This window comes from Rousettus aegyptiacus, unplaced genomic scaffold (assembly GCF_014176215.1).
Source record: "Rousettus aegyptiacus isolate mRouAeg1 unplaced genomic scaffold, mRouAeg1.p scaffold_m13_p_7, whole genome shotgun sequence".
NCBI lineage: Eukaryota > Metazoa > Chordata > Mammalia > Chiroptera > Pteropodidae > Rousettus > Rousettus aegyptiacus.
Window position 1 is genome coordinate 8,474,029 of NW_023416310.1, and position 27,523 is coordinate 8,501,551.

Consider the following 27,523-nt stretch of genomic DNA (forward strand, 5'->3'; position numbering starts at 1 on the left):
AAATGGCACTTGTTATTATTTAGTCCAGGTCAAGGTTGTATTAAGACACCCAGGACTCCTGAAGTAAGTCTAATGCTCTTTCCACTCCATGACAATGCCCTTCCTGGCCCATCACAGTGGCCACAGCCAAATGGTGGGCGGCCGTCCACTCATCTCTTTATCTGAGTGGGAGGTAGGGAGGGAGAAACAGGAGCCTTCCTAGATCATGGATGGTGTGATATAGCAAGAGCTCTTAGAATGGTAAAACAGGAAGGGACCCAGGCTGTTTACTTCTGTTCTCAATTTACAGATGGAGAAACTGAGGTCCAGAGAGGAGAGGGACTTTCTAGAAATCAACGGTTTTGCTTTTATCTTAGTGATTTTTTTTTTCCTTTGGAATTTTCTGAGTTGCAGCAAAGCCCAAATGGATTTGTCTGTTCTGCCTTGTCTGGCCTCATATGCGAAGGGCAACATTTGGCACAGAAGGAAAGTAAAGCCCAATTATGGCTGTCTGCGGCAGCTGGCATAGTTAGAATTTTAATATACACTTAATAGTGGTTTTATGGCTCTCTGTTTGCAGCAGGCTGGCTTCTCCTGCATGTCACTAATGAATCTGGTTTGCTATGGATAGAATGGGTCAATGGATGTGTGGTCTTTTACAAGGAATAAAACACTGTTCAGATGCATCCTATAAAATGTCTTTGGGCTTAGTAGTATCTCTCTCTTGATTCTTAAAATTCTCAACACTGCACAGCTTAGCAATAGGAATTATTCTTTGAAGTATAACTTTTGTCCAGGAAACTAGTTTTGGATGGAGAAGGCGTGGGAGGAGGTATTATTCTATAGAAGAGGTTTTTTTGGAAGAATTCCAGATTGTACACCTCAATAGGACCTTAAAGATTTCTAAGACATCTCCCTATGTTTTCAGATAAGTAAAATAAGGCCTAAAGAAAGGAAGCGACTTGGTCTAGGTTCCATAACTAGATGATGACAGAACGGGGGCCAAGCTTGACCTTGATTTTGAGACAAAATACAGACTTTACATAAAGTTTGTTTTTGTTTTTTAGAATCCATGGGAAAAGGTAGAGAGTGCAATATCACACTGCAGAGCAATTTAAGTTCAGATGAGTAAGTTCTTGAGTAGAAAAATAAAAGGAAGCAAATAAGTAAGTTAATTAATAAATAAAAAGCTCCCTGGTGAATAATTTTCAAGCCAAATATAAGCTAGATTGTCAGCTAGATCGAAGGTGGGCATTTCAACCCTTGCAACGTTGAACTGAGTGCTTAGAACACGTGCAGTTGATTGATTAATCAGCTAACCGTTTCATTTCTTGGGTAATTGTCTTTTTGGGTTACCTGAGCAGTCCCATAAGAGAGGGCATTGCCTGCCCGCTTATACTTATGAAGGATCTAGGTCACAGGGCTGGGGATGGGCACCAATTCCTGCTCTCCCACGCTGAAAGGCCGAATCTTCAGGCCTGCAGCTCAGTTCACTGGGGTGTGATTCCTGTAAAAGATGAGATTGGGTTTGCTGGGCTCTGGCTGAGTTCTATGTGTTGGACATCTCTCACCTCTGAGTCACCTGCCTGGCTAGGGAAGGTGATTCAGCCAAAGCTAGATGGTCCTGGGTCCATGGACAGGCCCTAAAGCAGCAGCCTGGTCACTTCGGATGTGGAGCGGAGTATCCAAGCCCTCCGGAGGTTTGTTGAATGTGCCTGTAGTAGGGGCCCAGTTGCATGCAAAGACCTCAAAGGAGACCTAGAATGAGATGGAAAGATTTCTGGCGATGCCAGTGCAAAGTCGGACTCCTCTGTCGGCCTCTCACTCTGCACCTCACAGATATGAGCTTGACCTGGTTTGTGCCCCCAGATTGGTGCGAAGTCAAAAGACAGCCTGTTCCAAAGACAGCCCTTGCCAAAGAAGCATGTTCTCTGTGTTGTTTCTGTACCTTAACCCTACCGGTTTGATAATCAGCAGAAATAACAACACCATGTATAATAATAAAAAGAGCTATTAATGAAATGACTATGATTTTCAGATACTTTACAAACATTATCTTATCTAAACTTTACATAACCTTCTGAGGAAGGTATGATTCAACCCATTTCTCAGATGCAGACATTGAAACAAGAACAGTGAACCAGGTGGCTTAGGGTCACAGAAGCTACCTAGGCTACCGAGAAGAAGATCACATTGAAACAATTCTGACCCGGAAGTCAGTGTTCTTTCTATGACATTACACATTCACATGTTTCTTTACAGTTTACAAACCACATTCATTTCTACCAACTCATTTGACTTTTGACCCTTATTTTACACTTTAGGAAACTGCCCAGATATGTATCTGTAGGAAGTGCAGAGCTGGGATTGAAATCTAGGTCTCTCTGGCATTAGAAAAAAAAAATGAATGGATTTTTTAGAATGTTGTGATGACCTGGGATTTGAGAATACCTTCACTGTGACTGGGTTACAACCTTCTTCCCTCATGGGTTTCTGAGGGAGACATAGTCACAGGGAGTTATGGAGAATAGAGGTGAAGAGCTCATTATTATTAGCTGAGATTTGGCCCAAAGATCCAACGCGGAGAATTCTGACAAACCCATCTGAACTACGTGGCACCCTCTTAACGTAACCAGGCCCTGGTCTCCTGCACACTGGGAGGCCAGCGGCTCCGTTTCATTGCTCTGCTCAGTGTGCATCTTGGTTTTTGTTTTTTTTTTTTTTGCTTTTTTTCCAATGTGGGCCTTTGAATGGGAGGAGCAGCAAAAGAGAATCACAGAGCTGCAAGCAGGCTCCAACTTTGAATGCACACTGGCTTGTGACTATCAGGGTAGCTTCTACCAGGGTGGGAAAAAGAACAGAAGAAGAAAGGAAATGATTTTTTTTCTCTTCATTCATACCTGGCTTTGAAGGGCAGCCTGCCATGTTGCCTCTTCCTCCTTCGAATGCCCCCTGCCTTCCTCTCCAAACCAGCCCCACCCCTGATTTGTCGGACTATCAGGACTCCTCACTTGCCTCCTCCTTATCCGTTGGATTTTATCAAACCTTTCGGAATACCAGAGATCTCGGTTTTTCCCCCTGCGGCTTGGCTGTTGACCCTTTTGTTTCCTCGAGGGCCACAGGTCTCTGTCTACTGTTAGTAATTAGCACAAAAGGTCCGTTCCTTCCTCCACTCATTTCGTCCCAAAGTAGAAATGTGAAACCGAGTACCTTCTCGGCGGCTAATTTGGCTGGCAGTAGGGTAACTCTATATATTGGTGGAATCAAATAAAGAACATTTACTGGAGAAATAGCTGGGTGTGGATTTAATTTCAATATCAGGATCAATACTGAGGCAGTGACAGGGACTTATTATATAATTTATGTAAGCGGCCAGACTGTAGCATCAGCCATCTATCCGTGTTGATGCCAAATGCAGGTGAAATGATCGGCGTTTGGTTCTGTTGCCGTTCAGCTCTGCTAAGTGGACATGTGTAAGATGAATATTTAAACACAACAAAAGCAGGCACTTGATGTTCAGTGAGTGTTGATGAAGAAGCAGATAGATGAGTTTTGGCAGGAGTCAGGCTGTCTGAATTTCCAGCCCGGATTTGCCGCGAAGCGACATCGTGACCCTGGACCATTCCCCGTTCTGGGTCTCAGCTTTCCCACAGTGAGATGAGAGGGTGGCTCTCCATTGCTGTGGTGTAGGAGTTATTGGCCGACGGGGAGCAGCGGATTGCCTGAAAAGCCCTTGTTCCCCTCGTCTCCGAAAGTCCAATTTCATCTCCTTTTATGAGCTTTAGATGAAACAGCATCTTCTCTAGCAAGCCTGTCAGATTCCTCCCCACAACCCCCCACACCACCCTGCCCCCGCTAAAGTAACTTGTCTTGTTTTTCAACTCCCAATGCATTTCAATGAGCGCAGTTTGTGCAGCTCGACACTTGTTGTTGTTGTTGTTGTTGTTATTATTATTAACATACTCTGGTCTTCTATGTTGAAATTCTTAATATCAGCGTGAGCATTTAATTCATTAATGTATCTCATAGTTCTTAACACGGTGGCCAGCACACAGCGGGTGTTTATTAAGTGTTTGGTAGGTCAGTGAATCAGTGACGGAACTGACTGGATAAATGAATGAATATGCGCGTAAATGAAGAAACAGGTGAACAACTATGCGTAGGGCTGGGAAGGGACTGAGCAGTGCCATGCCTGCAAATCCAACCTTCGTCAGCATGATCGCTCTTACGCTGTGTGAGGTCTTGTGCTGTGAGGCACCGTTTCTTTGTGCACATGATCTCACCGCCGAGCTTCGCAGCGATCACGATCACATATGGTAGGTATTGTCAGTTCTAGTTTAAGATGAAGAAACTGAGATTTAGAAAAACTAAGCATTTTACCCAAAGATTCGGAAACCCAGTGTGTCCGACTACAGAGGCCATGTCTGGAGCCCCTGGACTATAGGCCCGCCATCTCCAGGGGATCGGGCAGAGAACAAGGGAAGGGGTTTAGAAGGATGGAGAGCGCATGGCTGGCTTATCTCTTCAGTATTTGCCATTTGCATCTTCTTTCCTTTTGGAGTTTCACAAAACGCGACCATTTTATTTTCAAATGATGCTCAGGCAATTGGTGTCTGTTCGTTTTCCAATGAGACCACAGACGACTTTCAGCCGATACGTTGCCCAGCGTCAGCTTGGGTGTTGTCCTTGGTTTTACTTTAGAATGAACACTGTGCAATTGCGTATAGTCTCATCAGCATTATATTAGGAAGGTCTGGAAATGCCCTTTGTTTTAGTGAGATACTGGCCTAAGAGACCTATTATGGTGGGACCTTCATCAGCTCAACTTGAAAACATTTCCCTGGGTTGTGGGGCTCTGTAATGTTCTTGATTAACACTCAGCAAGTAAGCCTGTGCTTCGTCCGTCTGGGGTCTTGCGGCCATCTGGATGGCCTCAGGACTTCCTAGAAGGGGGCTGCATAAGAACAATGTCTACTCAGCTGACTCCCCACTTGGAGATGAGGGTTTATAATCTGACAGTCGCTAGTTCAGGGGTCTAGGCCTAAATACCAGCTCTCACATAGCCTTAGTGATATATCTTTTCTTTCACGTGGACTCTGGGAGGATCCTGTGGTTTCAAGGATGAACTGCAGACACCCAACCAGTCTTCATTATGCGTCCGTAGGTGGCCAGGGGCTCTGTCCAGAAGGCTGGTTGTGTGCCTCAGGTCTGTTTTGTTTTTTTTTTTAAGTTATAAAGAGATACTAGCCCAGCCACAGTGAGGCCACGATGTCCCGCCAAGTTTCTCCCTGGCTTGGGTCCCATTCAATCCCCCTTGGCTACTGCTCAGAGCCATGCTGTTTATGGAGAGAGTTCTCGGAACAATGGGTGACAGCAATCCAACTCTGGAGCGTCTGACCCAGATCCTGATTTCCTACTGTTATTTCCATCTCTCTGAGCGCAGGAACAGAGGGGACGATGACCAACTCTCTTCCCACTGCCATCTGAGCCTCCGAGCTGTTCTTTCCAGAACTGGTGTTTGTGTAAATATCTCCTATGTTCTGGTGCTCTCCATACTCCTGTGGCCCCGTCTTGTATCAAACCTGCATCAGGATATTGTGAACATGGATGCAGGATGCTCTCTATAGTCCAGTTCTTCGATATTGCCTCCCCTATTCAGAACTGCAAAGAATCAGTCTCAGTCAAGCTGTCTTGACCAAGAGGGCAATTGGTGTTATGACAGTTTCCCTATTAATTCTTTCCCATGTGGCTGTTCTAGGCTTGGGATGGCTGAGATTTCTGTTGAGCTCGGGCACGCTATATTTAAAGGACTGCATAAACAGCTTCGATGACCGCTCACTAATCTGACAGGCTGCTAGACCAGTGTGCAGTGTCAAGAGTGGTGTGTAAGAACAGCACTGCCAAATCAGTCCAGGCTGGTCCTAAGACTAGACGGTCCTTTGCTATGAGTAACTCGCACAGCTCCACAAACATGCCTCAGATCTGTTTCTTTCTGCAATCTGGTTAGATTCCACTGGGACATGCTTTCATTCTTATAATTCTATGATTTATGATTGCAATGATAAGCCTCCTGTAATCCTGAAGCTTAAAAGGCCTCAGCACCTTGGCCTGAAGAAGTCGTCAGGTTTGATGAAGACGGAGTTGGCCTTAGCGTCAGAAACTCTGCTCAGGTCATCTGGCAGCAAATCATGAGGTTGGTCTGGTCTTCCTCTCTTTCGCTGCCTCTCTCCACATTCTCTCTGGCAAATTCACGAACACATAACCTACTGAATTAAAGCCAGTTTTAGTTCCAAAGCCAGTAGGAAATAAGATCCTGGGGGAGAATTTTAAGTAATTTCATTTCAGCTGATTAACGTGTTTAGATATAAGGCATCATAGTTTATCCTTGGAAACGCTGAGTTAAAAGCACACTGACTATACTGAGTTCCAGCCGCTAACGAATTGGCGATGGTATCTATTTAAAGCTTTTGATGACTCGGTAAAAAAAATTCCTTGAAAGCTTTCCCAATTCCTTACTCATAAGGTCTAGAGTTCCCAGGCACCTGGGAGACAAATTCTTATCCATCAAAGGTCTGTTTCCACATAGTTATTTTTACAGTTTGCTCTTGATTTAGGCTTAGTCTGGTTTCTAAGCCTGTTCTTTTTCCTATTTTGAGTATAGTCTAATTTAGTGGTTTATATTCCCTACACTTCAAGAATGATACAGGCACATAAACAGAGTTTATGACCAGCCAATTTCATGTGGCAAGGAGTAAAGAGGCCCTCCTAAAAAAGATCTTAAACCCTTCTACACAAAAATAGCATGTCTAGAGATACGTGGGCACTTTGCAGATGGCCACTAGCTACTCTTTATGTCCCAGACCTATACAAAGACCAGATCGATATTGCTATCCTAGGGTGCTTACAGTCTTCTGTGAGATAAACAGTAAAGAGAGCTAATATGTTTTCAGTTCTTCCAATGTGCTAGGCATCTCGCTAAGTGCCGGGCATGGGCTATTTCGTTTGGCCCTGGCAGCTGCAATCACACCCTTGTTTTAAAGATGAGAAAACCGAGGCAGTAAAGGCACCGAATAAATTCCCCAAGAGAACATCGCTAGGATGTTCGGGAACTGGCATTGGGAGTAGGTTCGTGCGATCGTGTTGTCCCATGTAACCACCATGTGACACTGGGGGATGGAAGGACGATGTAACTTTATATGAAGGAAGGTGGTACTCTTTGGAATGACAAGGGGGATGTCGCCTGCCTTCGCCCGGAAGGCGGAGGGAGCTGGAGGGGAAGCGTTCGCTTGTATGCCGATTCTGGGACAGCCGTGGACCACGAGTGCTCGCCGTGAGGGAGGGAGACAAGGACGGGGCAGGACACAGCATCACGCCGGGTAGCAGCGGGCGTCAAGCTGAGGCTGTGCTCAGAGCCCCAGCTCCCCCTTCCTGAAACATTTCCTGCTCACTGGGGACATTCTTCCACCTGTCCTCCCTGAGAAAGTGTACTTGTCACTAGAGCGTGATGCAGTGGGTAGGGAGTTTGCTGTCAGAAAGATAAAAGTTCAAATTTCCGCTCCATAATTTGCTGCTTTTATTATCTTGAATGTATTACTCCAACTCTCTGAATTTTAATTTTGTTATATATAAAGGGGGGATATTAATACTTTCCTCACAAGCATATCATGAAAATAAAAGCCTGCAGGAAGCAATGGATAGGATCCGACCAGCTGCTCCCAGTGCCTGACATGGGACTCAGGGGCTGTTGGTTCAACTCTGCTCTCAGGGAAGGTTTTTCCCTCACTCTTTTGTATTTTGGGACAATCACATGCCAAGCTAAATTTTCATTCTCAAAAGGGCAGCTGAACACCAGGCCTGACCTTTCAGTGACTGCTTCTTCCCTTAGATGGTTTTTCAAATGTCAGAGATTTTACTAAGGACATTTTCTTGAGGAACAGTTTGGTGCTGCAAAAGTCAGCTCCAGAGCAGGCAGGTTTTCTGCTCGTTATTTGAGGCTGGGGGCCTTCTCATCTGTGAGCCAGTCCTGAGCTCTAAGGGGAATAGGGATGGGAGAGCTGAGTCTCAGGAGATGGTCGCGAAGGAGGCAGAACCCAGCATCTCGCTGTAACTTTTGAGCTGTAGTGAAAACGTGAGGGTCCACGGGTACCTCGAACTCTAATGGGAAGTTTCTTTCCCCCTGGGCGGTGATACGAGGCAGAAGGCTGCTCTGCGAAAGTGCACTGACGTCACGGCAAGCAGCCGTCATCGTAATTGATAAATGCAATTGGAGAGTCAGGAGCTGGGGGCTCCACTCCTCGGGTCATTCGCCACAATGCCGTTTGCAGGTCATCGCCAGGCGTATGCAAAGCATTTTGATCACCATTTCCGTTACCCGAATACGTTTATTTAGTGTTAAAATCTTCTGCTTTGCCCAAAGACCTACCTCAGCATCCCGAAGACCATCAGACGTCGTTCATCCAACTAACGGTCTTCTTTCAATTTGTTTCTTCTTTCCCATCTCCTCCCCTGTCTCCTCCTACTCCTATATTCCATGCTCTTTCTCGTTTGTTTTTGGAAATAAAAACCGTCAACATGGTTAATGGTTGTTATTTTCTCTGTTTAGACTTCAGATCTTTGCTGGGACTAAATAAGCTGTATTTAAATGAAAGTTACCTTAGCTTAGTTTTTCAAGGTGCTAACTAGCTTCTTTTCCCTTAAAAACACTGTGGTCCTTCAGTGTTTTATTCTGTAAATGTTCTCTAAGCACCTTGTGGGTGCCGCCCTGGGATGTAGACATGTGTATCACGGGTTGTCTGTTCTGAAAGACCTCGCAACCATGAAGGAAGAAAAAGACGTGACTAAAATTATTGATAGAGTAGAACAGAAAGAAAGGGATGCAGGGCGATCGAAAGGCAATTGGTCGGTTTTGGCGGACAAGGCTCCGTTCGAGCTGGACCTTGAATGTGTACCGAAAGTAATAAAACCAACCCTTTGTGCTCAAGATACACAGGAGGGATGGGTAACTGGAAATCATCCCGCTCGGGCAACTTAACACTGTCGAGCTTGTCTGGACCCCAGGGCGCATCCAGGGAAGTGGGGGAAAATAAGGATGGAAGAGGTAGATTCGTGCTGATAGATCCAAAGTACTAAAAACAAACAAACGAACAAAAACGCACACGTGGCCAGGAGTCCCCCCATCTTCCCTTCTCCATGGGTCTGCTCTCCAGACCAGTCTCTTTCGGGGGTTCCCTTTGATGTGATCTGTTGAGGGACAGGTCTGTTCCGATGCAGCAGCCACAGAGGCTTGCTCAGTGTCAAAGGGTTAGTGGGAACAACACCCAGAAAGAGAGATGGCAGAAGGCATTATGCGGGGGAGCAGGCTGAGGCCATGTCTTGCCCTCCCACTTCTGTGTGGTGCCTGTCCCCCAACCCTGTTGTTGCAGTTTTTAACCAGTGTGCTAAAAGGTGGACTGTTGTGTAATAGGTAGAAGCTGTGATTAGGAAAAGGGTAATCTTATGACTTCTTCTGGGTAAAGCAACAGAAGGCCAATTTGATTGTCAGAACGTGAACTTTCAGCTAATAATCTAAAGTCAAAGACACCGGAAACGTTTTATGTCTTTCCATTGGTGTTTTGCATTCAGGGTATGGCAACACATCTTTCAATTAAAAAGCTTTTTAAATTGACAGACTGACTGTTCATGCTGATTAAACACATCAAACGTCAAAGCAAAAGCTTACGTGTAAAACTTAATGCACCCTAGTAAAATTATCCCCTTCATAAACTATGGTGTATTGGGTTTTCCTTTTAAAAATACACAATATTCACGTGTATATGTAGTAAGCGCAATGAAATAATAAACTCGGTTTGAGTTATTTAGTGCTGCTGAGAAAGAACAGGCTTGAAAAAAGTAAAAATATAAAAATATGTGCTAAAAAGAACAATTTGTGTCAATCGCATGCTACAACTCATTACCATGTTTGTTAATGAAAAAAAGTAAAATCTCTATTAGCATATTATTAATAACCATTGAGAATCTGTATTTACTCATAGATAACCTAAATTTGCTTTTACTTAAAAAAAATTATTTAACTTAGAACTTTCTAAAATTTAGACTGCTTTTCTTTTCTATTAAGCCAAATTGGCAAGATTTACTACTCAACAGTGTTTTCTGTTATGTCAGATGTTGTTGAATGAAATAAATACAATTTGTAAATGAATTTAGATTTATTGTTTACATACATTAATAGATTGGCTTGACATCCATAAATCCTCTGCCCTGGAATCCAGTCAGAAAGGTACATATGTCTTTTATTAGTTAAGGAAATCAGTTCTTTGTATAGGAAGACGATTGCGTGAGATTTCTTTTAGACATTAGTAATAAAGAAAAATGGTAGACTACCACGATACTTCTGAAAGAGTTATCTGATTAACAGGAATAAATATGTTTCCTTGTGATTGAGAACATAATCATTACTATATACTCAACTAACATTCATGTGACCTAGTAGTAGACTCTTCACTTAAATGAAATATTTTCTCAAAGTTACTTAAAATTTAACCTAAAAAAGCAGGTCTGATTTCAGTTTCGATGCCTGTAGGTAAGAAAGACTTTTACTTTGTGATAATACTAAGAAAAATCAAGATAAAATAATGATTACACTAATCTCTGAGATAATTGAGGAGGGGTGAACAAAAGGAAGCCTAAACAAATTGACACCTAGAAAGAGATGGTCTTCCTGGGTGAGTCGGGGGCTGTGGCAGCCTCCTGGGGGCTGTGGTGGGCACTGGCTTATGGTACAGACGAGTTGAGGAGAGGGCCTGCCAGAGACTTTGTTTGGTTGAAGAGAGGCTAGCGGGATTGTTGGTGATGTTTGAGGCATAAAAGATGAATTAAAACAATATTTTGTGTGGCCTGAAAATGCTCCCCACTCCCTTCTAAATTTTGCTTTAGCAAGATGCCGAAGTCATTATTGTAGGACATAACCCCAAGGTAGGACAAGTCTCATCCTAATCCATAACCTAGCAAGACAAATTCCATTAGATGTTAAGGGTCAAAATAATCCTCTTTAGTTCGAGGTCCCGCCTTCTGGACCAACTGGGGCAGCTTATCTCCTCTTCCCCCCAGATCCCTATATGGAAGCCTTAACACCCAGTGTGAATGTATTCAGAGATAGGGCCTATAGGGGGTAATTAGGTTTAAATAAGGGTGGAGCCCCGATCAGATAGTATTAGTGTCCTTATAAGAAGAGACACAAGAGCTCTTCTGACTGTCAGTAAGATATGAATGACTAGCTCAATACTTCAGCTGCCAAAACAGGGAAAAAATTGTATACTTGGGGAGAATAATAGATAGATAGATAGATAGATAGATAGATAGATAGATAGATAGATGATAGATAGATAGAAACTCCCTGAACTTAAAATTCTTTAAGCTCTACTATGTTTCAATACAGTGTCTAGTATAAAATAAAAAGTTATGAGATTTAAAAAGAAACAAGAAAATGGAACCCACAACTAAGAAACACACACACACACACTAGACCCATGGATGCCCCAGATGTCACTTGCAACAAGGACATTAGAATAACTTATAAATATGTTCAAAGTTTTACAGAGACATGATAAAAGAATGTTAAGAAGATAGGAAATGAAAAGTATCGAAAAGAACTTAATGGACATTGTAGAACTGAAATAGATATAAAATTGTAGAAAAAGGTATTCTGGATGCGCTTAAGAGAAGACCAAATAGTACAGGAAAAAAGCATCAGGTTGATTGAAATATCTAAAATGGGAGAACACTGAGGAAATAGGTGTCATATCACTTTTACCTGTGAGTCTGAAAGAGTTAAACTGAACTACACCACCTATTATTGGCTAGAATGTGAGGAAAATGCGAGGAAGATGTTATATATTGCTGGGAGAAATATTGACTATTATTGACTTATTAGAAGGCAATATGAACATCTTTTAAAAAACACAAATTCTTCTATCTAGCAATTTCACTTCTGGAATTCTGTTCTTTAGAAATAAATATATAGGGTACAGGCATACCTCAGAGATACTGTAGGTTTGGTTCCAGACCACAATGATGTGAGTGCCATAATAAAGTAAGTCACACAAATTTGGGGGTTTCTCAGTGCATATAAAAGTTAGGCGTAACCTACACTATTATGTCTGCAATAGCATTGTGTCTAAACAAACAATGTGCATACCTTAATTTAAAAAATACTTTATTGTTAAAAAATGCTAACCATCATCTGAGTCTTAGTGAATAGTAATCTTTTTGTTGGAGGTTCTTGTCTCAGGGTTGATGGCTGATGATTGATCAGGGTGGTGGTTGCTGAAGGCTGGGGTGGCTGTGGCAAGTTACAATAAGACAACAATGAAACTTGCTGCATCTATGGACTCTCTCACGATCAGTTTCTCTGAAGCATGTGATGTGGTTTGATAGCGTTTTACTCAACGCTATTCCAATTCTTCAACATTGGAATTGGTTCTCTCGAATCCCACCATTGCTTTTGCAATTAAGTTTATGCAATAGGCTAAATCTTGGCAGTTGTTTCAACAATCTTCATAGCACCTTCACCAGTAGATTCCATCTCAAGGAAATACGTTCTTTGCTCATCCATAAGAAGCAACTCCTCTACCATTCCAAGTTGTGCCATGAGATTTCAGCAATTTGGTGACATCTTCTGGTTCCACCTCGAATTCTAATTCTCTTGCTGTTGCCACCACAACTGCCATTACTTCCTCCACTGAAGTCTTGAACCCCTCAAAGTTATCTAGGAGGGTTGGGATCGAATTCTTCCAAATTCCTTGAAATGTTACTATTTTGACCTCTTCCCCTGAATCTCAAACGTCCTCAATGGCATCTGAAATGGTGAATTCCTTCCAGAAGCTTTTCAGTTTACGTTGGCCGTATCCATCAGAGGCATCACAACCTATGGCTGCTACAGCCTTATCAAATGTATTTCTTAAATAATAAGAGTCAAAATTCAAATTTATTTCTTGATTCCTGGGCTGCAGAATGGATGTTGCATTAGCAGGCAGGAAACAATGTTAATCTTGTTGTACATCTTCATCAGAGCTCTTGGGTGCCCAGGTGCATTGTCAATGAGCAGTAAAGCTTTGAAAGGAATCTTTTTGTTTGAGAAGTAAGTCTCAACAGTAGGCTTAAGATATTCAGTGAACCATGTTGTGTACAGATGTGCTGTCACTCAGGCTTTGTTGTTCTATTTATCTGGCACAGGCAGAATAGATTTAGCATAATTCTTGAGGGCCCTAGGATTTTGGCGATAGTAAATGAGCATCGACTTCAGCTTAAAGTCACCAGCTACATTCATCCCGAACAAAAGAGTCTGCTTTGGAGCCAAGCATTGACTTCTAACTATGATGAAAGTCCTAGATGGCATCCGATATAAGCCTGTTTTATCTACATTGAAAATCTGTTGCGCGAAGCCACCTTCATTAATTATCTTAGCTAGATCTTCCAGATACCGTGTAGCTTCTACATCAGCACTTGCTGCTTCGCTTTGCACTTTTATGTTGTGGAGACGGCTTCTTCCCTTAAACCTCATGGACCAACCTCTGCTCGCTTCGGACTTTTCTCCTGCAGCCTCCTCACCTCTCCCAGCCTTGAAAGAAGTGAAGAGAGTTAGGATGTTGCTCTGGATTAGTCTTTGGCTTAAGGGAATGTCGGAGCTGGTTTAATCTGTCCAGACCACTAGAACTTTCTCCATATCAGCAAAAAGGCTTTTGTTTTTGTTTTTTTGTTTGTTTGTGTTTATTTTGCTTTGTTATCATTCCTGGGGTCATGGGAGTAGCACTTTTATTTCAGGACCTTGTCGTTTGCATTCACAATTTGGCTAACAGGTGCGACAGCTTTCAGCCTGTCTGTTTTCATTTGACATTCATCCTTCACTGAGCTAAATCATTTTAACTTTTGATTTAAAGGGAGAGACCTGGAACTCTTCCTTTCCTTTGGACACTGAGAGGCCATCATACTGTGATTAATGGGTCTAATGTCAATATTGTGTCCCAAGGAATAGGGAAACCTGAGGAGAGGGAGGGAGATGGGGGAACCACTGGTCGGTGGGGCGGTAAAACGCACGAAAGTATTGTTCACATTTGCCATCTTATGTGGGCGTGGTTTGTGGTGCCTCAACACTATTACAAAAGTCACATCAAAGATCACAGATCACTGATCACCATAAAAAATATAGTAACGAAAAAGTTTGAAATATGGTGAGAAGTACCATACTGCGACACACAGAAATGAAGTGAGCAAATGCTGTTGAAAAAAGGGTGCCGATAGGCTTGCTCAACACAGGGTTGCCATGAACTTCCAATTTGTAAACACTATGTAATCTACAAAGCACACTAGAGCAAAACACAATAAAACGAGGTATGCCTATATACACACATTCGAGGTGTTTACTGAGGAGTTTTTTGTACTCGTGCTCAATTGGAAGCCAAGTGAATGACCGCTGATTGCAGAATGGCTAAATACATCGGGGTGCAGATACATTGTGAACTACAACATGGCCATTACAATAAATTAGAGCCAGATCCGATTACTTTTATAATTTCCACACTGACTGTTGAGTAAGAAGAGGCATACAGAAAAGTGTGGCCAGTTTAATTCCCTTTTAATAAAACATTTAATAGAAAGTTCTGAATATATATATAAAAACATATATTACATGTTGTTCTATGTCAGGTTGTAGTAATATTGAAAAAAAAATGGAAGAATGTAATCTAAGGATGTAATCATGATGGATATAGAGCTGAAGATCATAGTTAGACACATTAGTGAAAGCTGACTTTGACCCATTCTCACCACTTAGATTTCATAGTCACATTATGGATTTCTCATTTCCTTGATATATTTGTTTGCTTGTTTAATCCAGCATTTTAATATGTTGGCAATGAGAGGATGTTTGAGGGCATCTACTCTGTCATACTGCCAGACACAGTAATCTCTTAGGTCCTTTACTAATAAAGTTTAAAGACATGGAAGCCTTTTAGCTGGGTTCAAGTTTCGGCTTGGTGATCCAGCCTCACCAGATCTGTATCTCTCCTAAAACCCTGAAATCAGTACTAGGGCTGGAAACCAAGGCTGAGCCTTCACATTGATAATAGTGTATTCCTCCCGCGAGACCCAGACAAAGGGTATTTTGAAGGGCAGCCGATGTCAGAGCCAAGACTTTGGGGTCAGACAGATCTGAGTTTGATTCCCAATTTTCTGCTTCTTCTCATAGCGTGCATCGTCTCAGGTTACTGCCATACTCCCTGAGCCTGTAACTCTGTCTGTTAAATGGGTTTAATCAGACCTGCCTCCTTGTTCCTATGAGGAAGACTCCCAACTGAAAATATAAAGTACTTAGCGCTGTGTTGGCACAAAGTTACCACTCAAAATAGCAACTTAGTATGATTTTTGTCCTCTGACAGGTCACCAGGGTGGTTTATTCCTAATACATGTGAGAGGCGAAGTCATGTAATGAGGCAGGCGTCCATACTTTCCTGATGAGAGGGAATATTCTAGATCTATGTTTAGAGATTCGAATTATGGCCTTGGGTAGGAGTATCCTTCATCCGTCCTCAGCTTCTCGTGAAAACTTGGGGAGGGAGTTTGTGCAATATTTGTCACGACCAGTCTTCAAGCCCTCTGAACTTAAATTGTACCTGTATTGATGGACATCTCATATATCTGGTGGCCTATTATTGTGTTACGACCCCTGAACAAGTATGACAATTAGCGGTAGGCTTGGTCATGTGGCTTAAGTTGGGAGAAAATGGTTCTGTACTTCTTTTGTGAAAAATTGCTATGGAAATGAGCCTACTTGCTACATTTCTGGGATAGATATTCTCAAAACCTGAGCTGCGGTGATGTGGATAAATAATTTAGTGGTGAAATAACTTCTTCCATATCAAAGAATCTGAAGTGATTTTCCAAGGGTATTTCGGTGTGGTCTGTCTACATCAAAATGACTAAGGAAATAACATGTGGCAATAATGGGTCTACATAGCAAGTCTCATTTCTTTTTGCTGCACCTTTCAGAGGGAAAGAAGTTCTGGATTAAGCATAAACAAGTGAATTGGATAATACTTTCCTCAGGAAATTGCTTTTTATCCTTCATTTTAAATAAACCTAATTTTTAGCCAATCAAAAAAATTTTTTCAGCTGGTAAGATTGTGCTTATGAAATACTGGGTAAAGTAGTAATCTGTTCTTGTGCTGATTAGAGTGATTAAAAATACTTAACATTTAATTATATTTTGGTCTTATAGGTTGTAATATTATGTGTGTGTGGATCTGTGAGGAATCTTTTCTTTTTCATTTTGTTGAATTAGTGGAGGCCCCCACCCTGCCAACCCAGATTTATTAAAAGTAATAATTACTGAGCAAGTAGTGTGTGACAAATGCCAGAGGCAGGCATGGGTGAGCCCTTGTCCCCTCCCCGAAGGAGATCACTGAGAGGTCGAGGAACCTAACGAACAGCTCAGAGCTGGAAGAGACGAGATGTAGAGCAGGAGGACCGCGGGGGCTTCACAAGGCGATGGCATTTAAGTTCATCTTAAAGGGTAACTAGGGCAAAGTCAAGGGAACACTATTTGGGGAAGGAATAGCAGCCATGAAAACAAAGAGAGAGATGAGAACTTAATGAGTTTAGGGAATAAAAGGTCATATTTCAACTTGGTTAGAACTAGGGGGAGGATGTGGCTCAAAGAAAACCTGGTGACTGACAACCCTGAAATGGCAAGCTGAGCGCTTGCTGTCGTCGTCCCTGTATGACTAGGAGACAGGAGCAACGTGACACGATCGGATTCGTGTTTTGGAAAGACTCTTACACCCCCGTGGCAGACTGCCGGGAGAAACGTTGAGGGATTTCAATACGATTTCAAAATTACACAGCACTGCAGATATTGGGTGTCAGTATTACCGTTAATGTCTTAGGTGGTGGGAAAGAACAGAGATGGCAAGTTTCTCTGACTTCTCTCCCTGGCAGGAGCTGGGCGTACTGGTGGGTCCCACAGACCTGGGATGGAGACCACACAAGGCCTGATACTGGGAGTGTGGCTCGTGGTGGTAGAGGATGACAATCGCATTGTATCCAAGGGGTAGTCTCACATTGACTTTGCCTAACACGCCGTAGATGGATGGTCAAAACCAGACGATTTGAGCATCAAAATTAATAATAACAATGGATCGTAACCACTGAAAGGGATCCATGAGAACAGATTGATAATAAGTAAATGAGAGTATAAATTAAAGGGGTACGAAAAGAAGCTCTTCCTTATAATAGGACTGTGTAGTCCTAATAAAATACTAATAAATATGGACAGAATGATGGAGATAAAAAATTCTAACTTTGTAAACAATAAGCAATTCAGGTACAATTCAGTAATTGATGCTAAAACTGTTCATAACTGATAAAGGACAGAATATTTACATAATCCCAAAGCTTCTCTTAAAATGACTATTAATTATAAAAAGAAAATAATAACTTTCGAGTGGAGAAACCTGGTGGACACTACCTTAACTAAATGATCCAAGTTAACACCCCATTAATGGGACAAATCTGTCAGGTGACCTGATGTCACGTACAGAGAAGGACGCAACACCGCTTATGTAATATTCCTGTCAAAGATGCAGATCCTTAGGTATCAAACAAATATGAGTTGAGTGACATTCTACCAAAGAAAAGGCCAGGTCTCTTTTTAAAATGTCAAGGTTATGGCGGAAGGTTGAGGAGCTGTTTCCAGATCAAGAGAAACTTAAGCGTGTTCACAGCTAAATGCAATATGTGACCTTAGATTGAATCCTGGACAGGGGGAAATATCCACAAAGAACTTCATTGGGACAATTGGTATACATTATATATAAACTGTATTCCCTGATTTTAATAATTGTACTGTGATTTTGTTAGAAGCTATCCCTGTTGTTAGGAAAAAAAACATTTTGAAATACTTAAGAGATTATATTGCGTGATGTTTGCAACATACTCTCCAATACGTGTGTGTGCACATGTAGAAAGAATGATTAAATATGAAAAAATGTTAGAAGTTGGATAATTTGCTGAAGAGTGTATAAAATTTTTTTATACTATTCTTGCAACTTTCTTATATATATATATTTTTTCTTATGACTTTCCTATACATTTGGAAGTAGTATACATACGAAAAGTTGCAAATGAAAGTTATGGTAAATCCAGCATTCCTCCAAAGAACTACAGTCCAGAGTTAACGTGTATGTCACACGAGGAGCAGCATGAGGGCGCATAGGGCGAGCCTGAGTATGTCGCTTACTAACGATGTCAACTCCGATGGGTCAACTCACTTCTCTTGAGCTCAGTGTCTTCTCTTAGAATAATGGGGATAGAAATTCCTACCGTATTTACCTCACAGAGCTGTTGTGAGGATCAACTTAATAAATACATATGAAAAGGTCTTAAACATGGTAGCAAGCTAAAAAATATATTTGTATTATTCATTGCAATGGCATAGATAAAATGTGGAAAGAATTTGTTTGTTTAAATCAATACAACTATGTACTTAGATTTAAAGAAGCAACGTAACCAAAAAAGAGTAAAAACAGCAACAAAAAAAAAACCCATTATTTTTCAAAGAGGCAAATTTTGCCTCAGAGTTTAGCCCCTATCCCCAACACTTTATCAAAGATGGTTACTGTGATTTAACATAGAGGAGAAAATGCTACTACACTGGCTCCATCCTTAAATTTTAAGCTGACTTGAGATAATCCGTTGTGTCTGTGTAGAAGGATGAAAGAGAGAGAGAGAGAGAGAGAGAGAAAGAGAGAGAGAGAGAGAGAGAGAGAGAGAGAGAGAGAGAGAGTGTGTGTGTGTGTGTGTGTGGGTGTGGGTGTGGGTGGGTGGTCAAGGAAGAGTTGGTTGCGAGGGAATTGGTTGGTTTCCCACTTGAACTCAATAGGATGAAATAGTTATGTGAGAAGACAGTTCAGGAAGGAGGACAAGCTACCTGGGCACTTATCCATCACATTCCAGATGCTACAGTATTGTGACACTTCTGTTTGGCTTGTGTGTCGTGAGGTGAGGGGCAGTGACATTGGGAAAACAAAGACAAGTTCGTATCTTGCTAGATTATTGTTAGTAATATACTTCTACCCTTCTAGAATAATTGGTGGAAAAATAGGAACTTGAGACTATTGTTCCAGCAGCTCAGAAATGATTTTGTGGATGTCTGTTAGACACTTCAGAATGAGTGTGTTTAACCTTGATGAATCATATCTAGCCTAATCCCTAATCCCAAACTTGCTCCAGTTGATGAACAGATCATTCCAATAAATGGAACTAAGATTCACCACGTTGGTTAATAACTATTAATATATTATTATCTAGCTGCAACGTCTAGGCACTATAATATATATTTTACATAAAAATTTTCACTCACTTCAGTTAATTGTTAAGTAGATATTATTATCCTCATCTCACAGATAAAGAACCTAAACATCAAGTAACTTATTAGCTCTATAACCATGGGCAAGAGGATGTGCTGACTGTAAAATCTACACCCTTCAATGTCCTTTGTTCTTAATGAATCTATTTGGAACCTTGAAAGAAAAATGTGCTTATTCCCCTGATAGGTTTATTTAAATATTGTTTAGTTAATATCTCAGTTTTTCTTCTGAATGTAGGAATTCAAATCACTATTCCAAGGGTACTATGTGATCTTATCTGAAAAAAGAAAAAAGGAAAGCATTTTCCAAAGCAATTAAAAATGATATACTTAGGTGCTTTGTGGTGTGATTATCATTACATAGTAATTGCATAGTTTTATAAAGTAATTAAATGGTATCATCTTGAAATACTGGTCTCACCGCGCAATTCTTTATCATTTGTGATTTTGTTGTAATGCGTGTGAAAAAAATAGATGCTGATGGCATTAATAGACTTATTTTTAGAATCTCTGATAGATTAATGCTGATGGCCTCATCAATCCGAGTGTCCTTGGCATTTATGGTTCTTGCTGATGGGTGGCATTTATAACTGTCTTAACAAGCAATTGCAGCCAAATCTGCTCTCATGTCATATAGGGAATCATTCGTGTTGGAAATGATGTAAGAAATGGAGTATAATTCCAAATATGTAAGTTACAATTTCTTTTTTCACATTGCTTGTCTTTTTATTCTTAAATAAAGTGACTATGACACCGAAATTGAAATGGGAATAAGAAATATCTGCCCTTTAAAAACTATTTATAGGAGAAGGTAAGGATTTATCTTTTAAATCCAAAGACAGGACTCTTTGAAATCAAAGAAGGCTCTAAGGATGGTTTTCTTTTTACTGGGACGTGTGATGGTCCATTGTGTCTTCCCTTACTCTCCCTTTCAGGGGCCATACACTAGGGAGGTACAGTTAAGTACTTTCTCAATTCAAACAATGGCCTGAACTTTAATGGTGATCTTTGGACCTACCCAGGAAAACTTGCCTCTGTCCTTTGACAAGTCAAAGTAAAAGGAATAATTGGACCAAATCCTCAAGTTAAAAGCGCTGGATCTTCCCGGGTCCTTGATGCTCTGACATTGATACATCCTCTTTGGTTGCAACATTGTGCTTTCTTGTCATTATTTTGATTTTGTCCTTTGAGAGTGGGCTCTGAACACATGCTCCTTATCTCAAAGCTTCTTTTTTACATTACCGCTATCAAAAAAAAGTCTACCAATCTCCTTAGTAGGGTTGGCCATCAACGTTTTTGAAAACTGGAAGAATAAAAACAAAACAACAGCAACAACATAAAATGACCTCCTTGGCTTTGGAGTTTACCTCTCTTAATAAGTCTTGTTGTGCATTTACTCTAAATTCCTAAGTTGATTACACTCTTTGCTGTATAAAGGATAGCATTTCATATTTGGTCATCTAGCTAACATGATAAATAGGTAGCTAATTTAATGGATTATGACAAATAAAATTGTTTTCCCAAGACTCTACCTTGATTATAATTCTCCCCATTTTAACATCCATTGTAGTAGTCATTAGTGGTATCCCCAAAATATTTTCAGTTCTCTCAATTCCAGATAGGACTGCTCTCCTGGCTCTCTTCTTCCCCCTACCTCCCCTCCCTTCCCCTGCCCTCCCTTGTTATTATGAAAGTAGTATATTTACAGGGTCAGACAGGTATAGTAAGACTTATAGGCAACAGTCCCCTGCGACATTTGACCCATCCCCAGTATACTTTCCAGAAATAAAATATTTCTGTCTTGGGTTTTTCTCGAGTTTCTGCTATATTTTAAGAACAATATACATATGTAATAATTAATTGATACCTTAACTTTAGATATCGTTAACTTTGAAGGGTTTTATTCATCGAGACCCCTTATCCATATACATTTATATTAATATTTTTGGTTTTTCTATTGGTTAATTTTCTATTTTAATACCTTTAAGATTCCGTTTCTTGTTTTATCACTTTTCGATGGTATCACTTGACTGCTCACTTGGTGAAATAAAGATATCTCCTCTCTTCACCTTTACTTTAAAAATTTCAACTTTTATATTCTTATTTATAACCTTAATTAAGTCTTCTTTCTGTGCTTTGTCCAGAGAGCCATTCTAAAGGTTTAAGATCAATAAAATTCATTTATTTTATTGACTAAGCAAGTGCTCACTTCAGAGCCTGAGTATTATGACTTAATTTGTTCCTTGTATAACAGTTTATTTTTTCTCCTTGTTGTTTCAATTGCCTTTAAAAAAAAAAAAAGAGTCTAACATTGTCTGCCTTTATGAGAATATTACATTTTCCCCAGCTTCACAGTAATTCTCTGATCCAGGAACTCCTCTTTGGGCGGGAGGTCTTGTTTTGATGTGTTTCTACTCCAGAGCGTGTGCACACCTTTTAAGGCCTGCCTTCTCTCTTACTGCCCTCCTAGACTGGATGATGAATCTCTTCCTGAATCCTCACCCTTTCTTTTTCTTGGTTTATCTCCTCATTTTACGAGAGTGTATGTTTAAGCAACCTCCTAATAAAGAATTTGTGAGAGGAAAATTTTCTGAACCCTTTTATGTCTAAAAAATGTCTTTATTCTGAGCTCAGTATTGATTCGTACAGTCTCTAGGATGAAATTCTAGGTCGAGAATCAGGGCATAAAAGGAATTATGGTGGTGAATGAGATGCCCGCACCATTCTTTTTCTTATGTAAGCCAATTTTTTTTCTTTCTATGCCCCAACCCCAAGGTTTTCAGAATCTTCCCTTTATTCTTGGTGTCCTGAAATTTTTCAGGCATATATGGGTTTGAATTTTGTTTTTAAAATCTTCCTTTCTACTTGGTGGACCCTTTAATTTGTTTTATTCATATCTGCAAATTCTATTCTATTAATATTTGTTAACTTCCTTTCATCCACTCTCTCTGTTGTTTCTCAAATACTGGTGCTCTTGATTTAAATGTGTCTTTGATATTTTTTGCTTGTAGTTTAGTCCCTCTGTTCTTCATCTGAGATTTCTTGGCTTTATACATCAATGCTTCTATGAAATATTTTTATACATGGCAAACGCTTTATTTTTCAAATTAAAACCTTATTTTCATTGATTTTTTTTTATTACAGCAATTTGTCATTACTTCCTTATTTTATGGACACAGTGGCTTTTTAATTTTATGTGTGGTGATGCTCTATGGTGCCGCCCAGATCCCCTTTCAGGAGGGATCACTCACCGTCCACTTTCTGCACTGGGTGTAGCTTTCTTGGCGCTTCCCAGGGAATTATACAGTCCCCTCTGCAGGGCGACCTGAATCCAATAACTGATCAATAGGAGTAGGGGTAGAGTAGAATTGCGATGTATAAACAGCCAACTTCTTGCTTCAATTCTAGAATTATCTGAGGGGCCATCCCAGCTCCTGAGCAGTCCCTGGGACTGCCTGAGTTGTTTGTTAACTCCTGAATCACATGGCAACTTCTCCTTCTGTTCAATCCAGCTTCCTACACTCCTTACTCCCTCCATCTGGGAGCACGCGAGTCCCTCTGAGTTTGTTTCCCTTAGCCCAGCCTAAGACATAACGTGAGGATACCAGTGTAGTTGTTTTTAATTCCGTTTTCTGAATTATAACTGTTTACTTCAGCCATTTATTTATTGTGTGTGTGCGCGTGTGTGTGCGTGTGTGTGTGTGTGTGTGAAGTGGCTAAACTCTAGAGAACTCTTATGTATACTAAACTTCCCCCTAGATGGTTTGTTCATTATTTGAAAAGGAAAAAAAAAAGATTTTTTTGTTCTTTTTGCCTTGGGATAAACATCTGCCTGTTTTTCATTCTGTACTTAGGAAAGATTTAAAATGGTGGATGAAATTGGTCAGCTCCTGAGAGCTTTAATTCGCCGCTCTCCTCTGCCCACATCCACACCTCCCCGGGGTTCTCTCTGTAGGGCACCCCTTCCATGCTGCCATACCGTCTGCAGGTCTCTAGGCTGTGCCTTCTTTGTCCCCTTTTGTCAGTCAATGTGCTTAACATGCTTTGTGCGTTCCAGAAGGGTATTAACACATCTTCTCTGTTGATGCTCCCTCCATTCCTTTAGTCGTAGGCTGAGTAGTATCTTTTCATTCCATTAGTGTAACCCTCGCGGGAACAGCATGCTCTGTGATTTCTTGAACCTGGAGGCTTCTGACTTTGACTCGACTTTTAAGAAGACGGTCATGCTACTGGTTGCCCTTTAGGGAGCTGAATTTCAATTCTTTAGGGTGGCGTAAAGTCCTCAGGCTCTTCCAAATTCCATGGTGGTCATTTGGGGAAACTATCAGATATAAACAAATGTATTTAATATTACATATAGGAACTTGAGGCCAGGTGAATTATAGCTATTTTGCTCAATATTATTCTAGGCACAGGGATGTAGCAGTAAATTCCAAGGACAAGCTATGTGGCTTTAAGTAAGGTTCTAACAGTCTGGTGGCGGAAGAGAGAAAATAAATAAGTGGACAAATAAATAATGTAATTTTAGATAGTGATAAGAACAATGAAGAAAACAAAGCAGACAGTGGACTATGAATTACTAGGAGAGAGAGGGGTGCTGGGCAGCTTCTCTCGTGACCCCTTAGCAGTCTGCCTCAAGTCTCCTCTTGAGCGTGGACTGTTCCAGCAACTTGCTTCTCATGAATAGAAATTGCCAGAGGTGAAGGGACGACACTTTCATGATTAGATTTGAAGATACTGTAACCTCTGTCTCTATTCTTCTGCTGAAGTGAGCTGCCATGTTGGATGGAGGGGTCCACACGACGAGGCACTGAGGGTGACGTCTGACCAATGGCCAATGAAGAACCGAGGACTTGAGTCTAACGACCCGAAAGGAACAAATTCTACCAATAACCTGAGCAAGATCGGAAGCAGATTTTTCCTGATTTGACCTTTCTAAGACTTAGCCCTAACCAACAACAACTTACTTGTGGAGAAACCCCAAAGCAGAAGCTCCGGCTAACGCTCCCTGAGTTTCTGACCCACAGAAACTGTGAGATAGTAAACGTGTGTTGTTTTAACTCCCAAATCTATGGTCATATTGTTATGCAGTAGCAGCATTATTAAGTTATTTATGCTTAAAACTTATAAGCGCCTCTTTCAAGTTGATTACAACACTGTGTGCTTTATTTTGCAATTCATATTTTATTGGAATGTAATTGGGTTTGCGGCCTCTTTGTGATAATCATTGATTTTCCCCTTCTGAATTGGCATCGGATCATTTGGATGCTTTTGAAAAAAATCGATTATCTGATTCATTTGTGAAAAATTATGCTAGTTGCTAAAAGACCGAGCTTTAATGAGGCCTTTTTTAGTTTCCACATTTGTTAGCTTCTTTTTCAGAGTTACAGGATAATTTATGGACTATTACCATTAATAATGTTTAAATGAGCTAAGATGTAACACCTTGTCATATATAATTCTTCTTTAAGGCATTTAGGACTTATTGGGGTTCTTGCTCTACAGAAAATTCCATGGTTCCAGAAATAGTAACAGTGCCCATGTATCAAAAAATCATTCAGGGGCCTATTGTGTTAAAGTCCCCCAGGATCCCATGTGAGGACCTGTGTGTGTGTGTGCAGCCTACAGCTGACAGCTAGTGGAGAGATTCATCTCACAATGCAGCTTAGGCCAAGCCTTGAGGCGGGAAGCACCTACTGACTGAGGGGAATCATTATTTCCCCATCCTTATTTCCACATATCAAGCCACAGGATTCACCCTCACGCACCCCAAATCCTTTCACCTTCTCAAGGGGGTGACACGCTGCATATATATCCTTCCGTAAGAGCAGCTAAAGTCATCAGGCTGAGCCAGCAGTGAATCCGCACCGATGCATGAACAGGTGTAGGAACTCCGCCAGGGCAGAATGTTTCAGAAGGACCCCAGACCGTCCAGGGGTTTCTGCGCAGGCAACATCATCACAGAGGAGAGAAGATTTATTTTGTTCAGTTGCTTTGTCAGCTTTTTATCAGCACAAAAAGCAGTTAGAACAAGCTGATAAATTGGCAGAGGCAAATGGTGCAGCAAACCAGAACAGAAACACCAGGAGGCTTCAGTTATTAGTAAAAATACACAGTATAGAGTTATTTATATATACATACACAATATATGTGTTTCTATAACTCTATATCAAATATATAGTGCAAAACAATCCACTCTCTAGGGAGAAGTGACAACACTATTTTTTTTCTAACCATTTCCCAAAGGTCCGTTTGTAAGAGGTCTAGAAAACAGAATTTTAGTTCTCACGCTGCCCACATGCATCGTGACCTTAATCAAGAGTTATTTTTTTGAGCCTTTTTTTTTTTCATATTTAAATTGGGGATGAGGTAAACTAGTTATTTTCCAAAACCTGTCCCTATGCAAAAACGCAATGTCCATTGGCCTGGCACAAAGCTGCGAAATTGGAATTTAATTTGCATGTGAATTTAGGGTATGGAAAGGTTGCCTGCGTTCTGTGGAGGTGGGGCCTTCGAGTCTCTTGGAGTGACAGAGAAGCAGGCCATCATGTAGGATCTGGGGCTGCCACCAAGTGTTCAGGAGACTTGAGTTCGACCACATGCACAGAGTGTGTAGGGTTCTCAGGGTCGGCCTGTAGGGGACTGTGGGCCGGGGAGGGGAGGTCTCAGGAACCTGAGGTCATCCTGGATAAGACTCAAAGGACCAAAAGGCCTAGATGAAGCCCCCACCACATCACGTAGCTGGAAAACAGAAACACAAATGCACAAGGACTAATAGGAGTTGAGGCATTGCCAAACCTTGTGCAATTAGAGCGGCCCTAACTCCCTGCCGTCAGAGCTAAAATGATTTTGATTACGCCAGGAAAACCAGGCAGTTGTATTATGTCCTAAACCTCTTGTTCCAGATTTATTTAATCTCATGGGCAGCAGGGTAGAAATATAAAATAGCTTCCCCCTAGAATCGTGCGAGTGAAAAACTGCAGAACACGTCTTTTGTTTTCCATACATCTGGAAGGCGCTGCTATGAAACCTGACCCTTCTTGGCTTCCCGCAGGGCAGCCTGACTTTGTCATTCGGAAGCACTAGGAGGAAGGGTCGACCGCAGCTACGAACTCATCTGGAAGGTCTTAGCGTAGCGTCTAAAAATACCTAAAAGTTAATCGTTTCAAAATAACCTGGCTGACAATTTGGGTATGGAAAAAAAAAAAATGGGAAGGGCTTCAAAGTTTCTTTCATACTTTCCAGGGTTTCACCCCTGCTCCTCCCAGTGGCACTGTACAACACTTTGTATCAGCGTGGCTTTGTGGTTGATGATGCGGATTGCCTGTTTGAATCCCGGCCTCCCTGTTTTCTGCCTGAATAACCACAGGCAAGTTCCTTAACCACTCTGAGCCTCAGTTTTTCCTTATTTAATTTGGGAGGTGGGCTGTAACGGTACCTACTTCATAGAATGTGGTGAGGATTTAAAAAAAAAAAAAGACCCTTTTCATAGTGCCTAACACAGAATTCGCTCTCAGTAAAGGTTAACTTGAAAGAGCAAAAAGCTTTCAAGATAAAAAGGGTGAAGATTAGGGCAGACCCTTAAAGGCCCTGGGGGGACAGACCCAGAAAAAGCCAGCCGCAAAGTTAACAGGAAACTGTCTCCACAGGTCAGGCAGCAGCTAGAAGATCCTTTGTGACCCCCTCTTTGAGTGGTTACTGCTTTCTTACCTACGACTCCCCCAGACCCTCTCTGCTCTCCCCATATATTACTGGGGATATCCGACTGTGAAATCACCTTCACTTCAAGACCTAATTTCTAGTTAATCTCTGCTTTTCCTATGATAGCCTCAGAAAAAGCAACCCAGCCAGAACAGATCTCTGCTTCTTTTAGATGTCCCTCTAAGACCTTCATCTGGAGCCTAAATCTTACAAAAGATGCTTTCTTTCTTTCTCTTTGCAAATGACATTGCACAGTTCCTCTGCATTGCCTTCTCTCCATGCATCGAGTCAGTAAATCTGATCCAGTAGATCTGAGCCGAGTGATCCTCCCCTGGTGAGACCTTGGCATCATTGTTGTGGGGGAGCAGAGTCATAGTCAGTATAAGATGGCCAGGGACCCAGTGCTGGATGTATTTCAGAGACATT

General features: G+C 41.3%; 1 long non-coding RNA gene across 1 annotated transcript in view; it reads left to right on the top strand.

The window, feature by feature from the left end:
- LOC118605207 overlaps positions 1–27,523 on the top strand; it is a 222,379-nt gene that overhangs the window by 1,556 nt on the left and 193,300 nt on the right. The window lies entirely within an intron of this gene.